Source organism: Palaemon carinicauda, chromosome 29 (assembly GCF_036898095.1).
Source record: "Palaemon carinicauda isolate YSFRI2023 chromosome 29, ASM3689809v2, whole genome shotgun sequence".
Classification (NCBI taxonomy): Eukaryota; Metazoa; Arthropoda; class Malacostraca; order Decapoda; family Palaemonidae; genus Palaemon; species Palaemon carinicauda.
Genome location: NC_090753.1, coordinates 73,094,159 through 73,104,158, shown reverse-complemented (window position 1 = coordinate 73,104,158; position 10,000 = coordinate 73,094,159).

Sequence of the window (10,000 nt, the reverse complement as noted above, 5' to 3'; positions counted from 1 at the left end):
TATATATATTATATATATATATATATTATATATATATAGTATATATATATATATATATATATATATATATATATATATTATATATATCCATCTATATATATGCATATATATGAATATATGTATATATGTGTACATTATATATATATATATATATATATATATATATATATATATATATATATCTATATATGTATATATATATATATATATATATATATATCAAAATGAGCCATATATTTCAATACCTCAAAGTCTGCATTCTCTTTTCGATCTCGGGATCAGAGTCCCAAGGTGGAACCACTCAAAGATAATAGCTTCTGACCGCCTGGGAATCGAACACTGGTCCAGGAAGCTGGAATGACAATGACAATACCATTTAGCCACGTGGCTATCAGTTTATGTAGGTTCGCCAGGGCACCAGCCACCCGTTGAGATACTACCGCTAGCGAGTTATGGGTCTTTTGACTGGCCAGACAGTATTACATTGGATCCTTCTCTCTGGTTACGGTTCACTTTCCCCTGCCTACACATACACCAAATAGTCTGGCATATTCCTTACAGATTCTCCTCTGTCCTCATACACCTGACAACACTGTGATTACTAAACAATTCTTCTTCTCTCAAGGGGTTAACTACTGCACTGTAATTGTTCAGTGGCTACTTTCCTCTTGGTAAGGGTAGAAGAGGACTCTTTAGCTATGGTAAGCAGCTCTTCTAGGAGAAGGACACTCCAAAATCAAACCATTGTTCACTAGTCTTGGGTAGTGCCATAGCGTCTGTACCATGGTCTTCCACTCTCTTGGGTTGGAGTTCTCTCGCTTGAGGGTACACTCGGGAACACCATTCTATCTAATTTCTCTTCCTCTTGTTTTATTAAAGTTTTTATAGTTTATATAGGAGATATTTTTTTAATAATATCTTGAAATATTAATTGTTTTCTTTCCTCACTGAGCTATTTTCCCTGTTAGAACCCTTGAGCTTAAAGCATTCTACTTTTCCAACTATGATTGTAGCTTTGCAATTAATAATAATAATAATAATAATAATAATAATAATAATAATAATAATAATAATAATAATAATAATAATACCATATTTAGCTCACATTTTGAATACTGAAATCCATATATACCAATATAAATATAGCGTTATATAAGTATATATAACATGGCTGCTTCAGCATAAATGTACACTCACATTAATAAGTACCAAAAAAAAAACAATGTTATTCATCATCGAATGTAAAATGTATCTTACTTAGCACATAAATTAGAATAAACTGGTCTTCCGTGGAATTACATAACACTGCAGTACAGAGAATAAACATATATTATTCATAATCAAGATTTACAGCATTTCAGGTAAGACATAATTCTAAATTTATTCGCGCTACCCTTTTCGTATATATTTCTAATTCATTCGAAATATATAGCTACTCGGACTCGGGAATATGAGCTATATATATTAACGCTGGGATGGAAAGTAAGAAAATGATTCCTTTTTATCTATTTTACGTCTGGAATGGGAATATTCCAAGAGATGATTCACAGTACGATATATTAGGAGTTTGTTATTCCAATGATTATTCGCTGGTATCTTTCAAATGAAAGGCAGATGGTTATAGTGATACACAAACCCTTTAAACACGTTAAGGTGACCTCACTCAGAGGGGGATATATATATATATATATATATATATATATATATATATATATATATATATATATATATATATATATATATATATATATATATATATATATATATACAGTATATAGGCATACATTAAAATACAGAATTTTCCGTGTATTTATGACATAAAATAACCCACAATGTATGAAAAAATTATTTTTAACTTTCGAAGGGACCATCCTCCCTTCCTTTATTGAAGAGGAATGGAGATGGTCCCTTCGAAAGCTAAATAAATTTTCATACATTGTTGGTTATATTATTTGGACATATACTCCCCCCGAACAGAGGTCACTTATACATTCGATCGTGTGTGAGTGCCATCTATTGGTTGATTTGTAAATGTACCAACAGACCTCTATCTTAGATCTATTAAAGCCATTCATCTATCAGGAACTTGCCTTAATAAATCACACTTTACAATCAGAGGATCTTTGCATAACTAAAACCGAAAAAAAAAAACGGTTTGGTCGAAACAGAATTTTCAAGGCAAACACTTTAAGTCCTCGAGTTTAACTGAGCATTCTCTCTCTCTCTCTCTCTCTCTCTCTCTCCTCTCTCTCTCTCCTCTCTCTCTCTCTCTCTCTCTTTTATTTTTCTCTTTTTCTTTCTTTCCTTTTCTCTTTCTACCCCCCCTCTCTCTCTCTTTTCTCTTTTTTTTTTCTTTTCTCTCTATCTCTCTCTTTTCTTTTCTCTCTCTCTTTTTTCTCTCTTTTTTCTTTACCTTTTTTTCTCTCTCTCTTTTTCTAACCCCGTCTCTCTCTCTCTCTCTCTCTCTCTCTCTCTCTCTCTCTCTCTCTCTCATCTCTCTCTCTCTCTCTCTCTCTCTCTCTTTCTCTTTTTTTTCTTTTCTTTTCTCTCTCTCTTTATTTTTATTTTTCTCTTTCTCTCTTCCTCTTTCTACTTCCCGCTCTCTCTTTTCTCTCTCTTTTTTTCTTTTTCTTCTCTCTCTCTCTTTTTCTTTTTCTTTCTCTCTGTTTCTCTTTCTACCCCCCCTCTCTCTCTCTCTCTTTATTTTACTCTTTCTCTTTCTCTCTATTTCTCTTTTAAACTCCCCCTCCCTCTCTCTCTTTCTCTTTCTAAACCCCTCTCTTTTTTTTATCTCTCCTCTCTCTCTCTCTCTCTCTCTCTCTCTCTCTCTCTCTCAATGGGCGAGGCAACAAGAAGAAACGAATGTAAATTCGCATCAAGAAATTCGGGAAGAAGTTTGAGTCGAAGAAAAGCCCTTACGTGGCGTTACTGTTGGCGATTTAAAATGCAAATTCCCGTATGCAAATCATCCGTTGCCACAAATGATGGCCTTGTTATTGTGGCAACATATTCGTCCCGATGTGAGGTGGGTTTTTTTTTTTGCGGTGGGGGGTGGGGGGGGGCGGAGACTTTGGGTAAAAAAATGAAATTCGGCGAGAGACTCCAGCCCCGTCTGGCGTTTGTGCTAAATGCGATGTGTTTGCTGAGAACATATTGCTCTGGGAGGGTGTGGGGGGGGCGGGGGGGGGGAGGACAGGGAAAAAGGGGGGGGGGGGGGTCTGAAACTGGGGTGAGGTGAAAAGGTAGGGTAGGATAGCAAAAAAAAAAAATAAATAAAAAAAAAAACCGGAATTCTAATAGCTTAAAAGAGTTAGGATAGGATTGCCAATAATAAAGATATCTGCAAGTTTAAAACTAAAAATAGGTAACAGAGGATAGTAAATAAATAAACAAATTCAGGAAGTTTAATTACTAAAATGAGATAAGATAGGATAGAAAATAATAAAAAAAAAATCAGGAAGTTTGATATCTAAAAATAGGTAGATAGGATACCCAATAATAAAAATATCTGAAAGTTTAAAAACTAAAAATAGGTAGGATAGATTAGTCAATAAAACAAAAATTAGGAAGTTTAATAACTAAAAAGAGGTTAAGATGGGATAGTCAATCATAAAATTATTAGAATTTTGATAACTAAAAGAGGTGGGATAAGACAGCAATAACGATAATAATAAAAAAATAGCAAGAATTTTAACAGGCAAAAAGAGGTAGTATAGGATAGCTAATCATTCAAAAAAAATATCAGGAAGTTTAATAACTAAAAATGTTTAAGATAGGATAGCCAGTAATAAAAATATTAGGAAGTTTAATAACTAAAAATGTTTAAGATAAGATAGCCAGTAATAAAAATATTAGGAGGTTTAATAACTAAAAATGTTTAAGATAGGATAGCCAGTAATAAAAATATTAGGAGGTTTAATAACTAAAAATGTTTAAGATAGGATAGCCAGTAATAAAAATATTAGGAAGTTTAATAACTAAAAATGTTTAAGATAGGATAGCCAGTAATAAAAATATTAGGTAGTTTAATAACTAAAAATGTTTAAGATAGGATAGCCAGTAATAAAAATATTAGGAAGCTTAATAACTAAAAATGTTTAAGATAGGATAGCCAGTAATAAAAATATTAGGCAGTTTAATAACTAAAAATGTTTAAAATAGGAGAGAAAGTAATAAAAATATTAGGAAGTTTAATAACTAAAAATGTTTAAGATAAGATAGCCAGTAATAAAAATATTAGGAAGTTTAATAACTAAAAATAGGTAGGATAGGATAGCCAATGATAAAAATATCATTAAATTTAATAACTAAAAATATGTTGGATAGGATAGCCAATAATAAAAATATCAGGAAGATTAAAACATTAAAAATAGGTAGGATTACAGAGCCAGAAATAAAAATATCAGAAAATTTGATATCTTAAGGAAGTAGGACAGGATAGCCAATAATTAAAAGAAGAATATCAGAAAGTTTAAAAACTAAAAGTGGGTAGGATAGAATACCCAATTATAAAATATAGCAAAAAACATTTAAAACCAAAAATAGATAAATTAGGATAGTCAATAATAAAAATATCAGGAAATTAGATAACAAATAAGAGGTAGGGACAGGATAGCTAATAATAAAAATAGAAACTTTACCAGGTCAAAAGAAATAGAATAGGATGACGAATAATAATAATAATAATAATAATAATAATAATAATAATAATAATAATAATAATAATAATAATAATAATAATAATAATAATAATAATAATAATAATAATAATAATAGCAGGAACTGCAACAGCAAAAAAGATGTAGAATAGGATGGCGAATAATAATAATAATAATAATAATAATAATAGGAACTTTAACAGCAAAAAAGAAATAGAAAAAGATGGCGAATAATAAAAAATAGCAGGATCTTTAACAGAAAAAAGAAATAGATTAAACTAGCAAATAATAAGAAAATAGCAGGAATTTTAACAGCAAAAAAGGAATAGAAAATATAGCGAATAATAATAAAAAAAATAGGAGGAACTTTTACAGCAAAAAGTAATAAAAAATATAGCAAATGATAAAAAAAATAGCAGGAACTTCATCAGCAAAAAAGAAATAGAAAAAATAGCGAATAATAAAAAAAAATAACAGGAACTCTAGCAGCAAAAATGGAATAAAAAATAAAGGTGATGATAAAAAAGAATAGCAGGAACTTAGCAGCAAAAATGGAATAAAAAATAAAGTTGATGATAAAAAAAAATAGCAGGAACTCTAGCAGCAAAAACGGAATAAAAAACTAAAGTTGATGATAAAAAAAAATAGCAGGAACTTGAACAGAAAAAAAAAATAGCGAATAATGAAAAATAGCAGGAACTTACAGCCAAACAACTTACAACAAACAAATTGTGATCATGAAATCCCTCATTAGTGTTTCTTATCCTCATTACGCTTTTATTCCATAATGAATTAGCCCAACGCAATATTTCACGAAGTATGAATAGCAATATCATTACCTAAACAAAAGGTTTCGTATTCAAGAGAAAAAAACGTAATGAATTATTTCCTTGATTAAGATTCTTTCTAATAACGCATCTTATGAAATCACTAATTTCTAAGAAGTAATTAAAGACGTTTCTTGTGTATAAAGCAAGAGAATATACGAGCCATTTTTCTTGGGGGCTTAAATCCTATTTACCTCACAATCAGAACATGAAAAAAAATACGGCTCAAAAATAGAGTAATTAATAAAATTTGATTTCCTGTAGGTAGTAGATTGGCCGTGGCACCGGCCACCCGTTGAGATACTACCAACCAACAATAATAAGAATAGGGAAGTGGGGAGTATGGGGAAAGGAAGAGTACCCCCTGGATACAATCCACTTTATAGCTCAAAGGCAGTTACTCGGGATGGGAAAGATTAAGGAAATAGGGAGAAAGAGCAGTACAGGAGAAGAATAAAAGAGAGGGGCAGACCCTCTTGCGATATTAGGGAATTGGTGTAGGTACTACCGCTAAAGCGTTATTGGGTCCTTTGACTAGCCAGACATTACTATATTGGATCCTTCTCTTTGGTTACGGGTCAATTTTCCCTTCACCTACACATAAACCGAATAGTCTGGCCTATTCTCTACATACTCTCCTGTGTCCTCATACACCTGACAACATTGAGATTAATAACAATTCTTCCTTGCTAAAGGCGTTAACTACTACAATGTAATTGTTCAGTAGCTACTTTCCTCTCGGTTAGGGTAGAAGAGATTCTTTAGCTATGGTAATATCTCTTCTAGGAGAAGGACACTATAAAATCGAACCATTGTTCTCTAGTCTCTGGTAGTGTCATAACCCCGCCTACGTATACACCAAATAGTCTGGCCTATTCTTAACATATTCTCTTCTCTCCTCATACACCTGACAATATTGAAATTACCAAATGATTCTTCTTCACTTAAAGGGTTAACTACTACTACAATGTAATTGTTCAGCAGCTACTTTCCTCTCGGTTAGGGTAGAAGAGACTCTTTAGCTATGATAAGCAGCTCTTCTATGAGGATACTCCAAAATCCAAACCATTGTTCTCTAGTCTTTGGTAGTGCAATAGCCTCTGTACTATGGTCTTTCACTGTCTTGGGGTAGAGTGTTCTTGCTTGAGGGTATACTCGGGCACACTATGGCTGCTAAGGACTCAGCAGGTAGACCTATAGGCTCCAACAAACCCCAAATCCTTACCTCACAAGGATGGTGAGGTTACAGACACCACAAGAAACTACCGAGCTTAAGCAGGTCTCAGAACTCTAATCCAACATACCGCCAGGCAGGGACGTTTCAAAAGGGCTACCACAACCCTAAAGGATGCTACTCTCATAATATCCTTCAAAGCATTACAAAAACACTCGGACACACTGTTCTTTCTGGTTTCTCTTCCTCTTGTTTTGTTAAACCTTATATAGTTTATATAAGAAATATCTATTTTGATGTTACTGTTCTTGAAATATTTTAATTTTCCTTATTTCCTTTCCTCACTGGGCTATTTTCCCTGTTTGAGGCCCCTGAGCTTATGGCATCCTGCTTTTCCAATTAGGGTTGTAGCCTTGCAAGTAATAATAATAATAATAATAATAATAGTATATTTAATAATGATAATAACAATAATATAATAATAATAACAACAACAACAACAACAATAATAATAATAATAATAATAATAATAATAATAATAATAATAATAATAATAAAAAACACTTTTTGTGAACTGGAATTCATGGCATTCGAGACACAACATTACTTGAATTTACAGTTAGAATATTTTTCCAGGAATATCTCTCTTCTATCCCAGGCCAATATATCATCTATTCAGCCTAGATTTACTGGGGAATATATTCAGGTCATTCGGGAGATTTGTTATGTATTGGTATATATTGGAAGTTGGAATGGAAAGAAAAAAAAAAAACAATTCTTTTGTTGGTTATCTTAATGGCTTGAGAGATCTGAGGGTTGATATTTAGAATGTAAATATTCCTTACTATTTATAATTATATTATTGAGATTATATTAATTATACTATTTAGATTATATTAATTTGAAGTAAGAGCTAATATATTTGTTTTATGTTAGAAATGTGGCCCATAAAATGCACACAAACAAACACAATATATATATATATATATATATATATATATATATATATATATATATATATATATATATATATATATATATATATATATATATATATGATTAGATATATATATATATATATATATATATATATATATATATATATATATATATATATATATGAATATATATATATATATGAATATATATATATATATATATATATATATATATATATATATATATATATATATATATATAATATATATATATATATGAATATATATATACATATATAGGCTATACTGTATATACATATATCATTATATATATATATATATATATATATATATATATATATATATATATATATATATATATATATATATATATATAGAGAGAGAGAGAGAGAGAGAGAGAGAGAGAGAGAGAGAGAGAGAGAGAGAGAGAGAGAGAGAGAGAGAGAGAGAGAGAGAGATTACCTCTATCTTTGTTATAATTCTACATTCTTAATTTGAATGGAAAAAAATAGTACTGAGAGAGAGAGAGAGAGAGAGAGAGAGAGAGAGAGAGAGAGAGAGAGAGAGAGAGAGAGAGAGAGAGAGAGAGAGAGAGGGTTGAAGATAGCAGCGGCTATGAAAAACATACTACTAGCTTTTAGACATAAAAGTTATGACGTTCTATCAAATCTGAATTGTTGTGGTAGGAAACAAAGCGCCCAGCCAATTTGCTATTCCATCCAGCCAGGAAAAAGAAAATGGAAAAAGGTGCCACGGAAAAATGAAAAAAAAAAAGAAGGAGTTAATGCAATTTGAAAAGCTGTAGTCTTAATTTAGAAACCATATTCTACCTTCCAGCTTTATTTGCGTGAAACGAAAAAAAATAAAAAAAAAATAGCAGGGGATAACGGGAAGCCTGGGAAGATTGGAGATTTGGAAGGTAAAGGGAAAGGCGTTGAAGAACACATAAACTGAATAGGATTTAGTTCTTTTGTCTGTTATTTTTATGAGCAGAGAGAAATAGAACAAAAAAAATAGTCATCGAGAACAAAATTGCCTTTGATCTACCTGGATTCCCTTTACATAAAAACCTTAATTGATATACATAATTCCCTTGAAAAATTACAAAATTCCTTGAACAATGAATTCTCTTGGAAACATATGACTCTTCAACAATAAATTCTCAGGGAAACAAAATTCCTTGAACAATGAATTCTCTGGGAAACAAAATTCCTTGAACAATGAATTCTCTGGGAAACAAAATTCCTTGAACAATGAATTCTCTGGGAAACAAAATTCTTTGATTAATGAATTTTTTGGCAAACAAAATCCCTTGAACAGTGAATTCTCTGGGAAACATAATCTCTCGAACAATGCGTTCTTTTGGAAACAAAACCCCTGAAACAGTGAATTCTCTGGGAAACAAAATTTCTTGAATAGTGAATTCTCTAGAAATCAAAATCCCTTGAACAATGAGTTCTATGGGAAACATATTCGCTTGAGCAATGAATTCTCTGGTAACCGAATTCGCTTGAGCATTGAATTCTCTGGTAAACCAATTCGCTTGAGCAATGAATTCTCTGGAAAACGAATTCGCTTGAGCAATGAATTCTCTGGGAAACAAATTGGCTTGAGCAATGAATTCTCTGGCAAACAAATTCGCTTGAGCAATGAATTCTCTGGGAAACAAATTGGCTTGAGCAATGAATTCTCTGGGAAATGAATTGGCTTGGGCAATGAATTCTCTGGGAAACAAATTGGCTTGAGCAATGAATTCTCTGGGAAACAAATTGGCTTGAGCAATGAATTCTCTGGGAAACAAATTGGCTTGAGCAATGAATTCTCTGGGAAATGAATTGGCTTGAGCAATGAATTCTCTGGTAACCGAATTCGCTTGAGCAATGAATTCTCTGGTAACCAAATTCGCTTGAGCAATGAATTCTCTGGTAAACAAATTCGCTTGAGCAATGAATTCTCTGGAAAACAAATTCGCTTGAACAATGAATTCTCTGGGAAACAAATTGGCTTGAGCAATGAATTCTCTGGGAAACAAATTGGCTTGAGCAATGAATTCTCTGGTAACCGAATTCGCTTGAGCAATGAATTCTCTGGGAAACAAATTCGCTTGAGCAATGAATTCTCTGGGAAACAAATTGGCTTGAGCAATGAATTCTCTGGGAAACAAATTGGCTTGAGCAATGAATTCTCTGGGAAACAAATTGGCTTGAGCAATGAATTCTCTGGGAAATGAATTGGCTTGAGCAATGAATTCTCTGGGAAACCAATTGGCTTGAGCAATGAATTCTCTGGTAAACGAATTCGCTTGAGCAATGAATTCTCTGGTAAACAAATTCGCTTGAGCAATGAATTCTCTGGGAAACAAATTTGCTTGAGCAATGAATT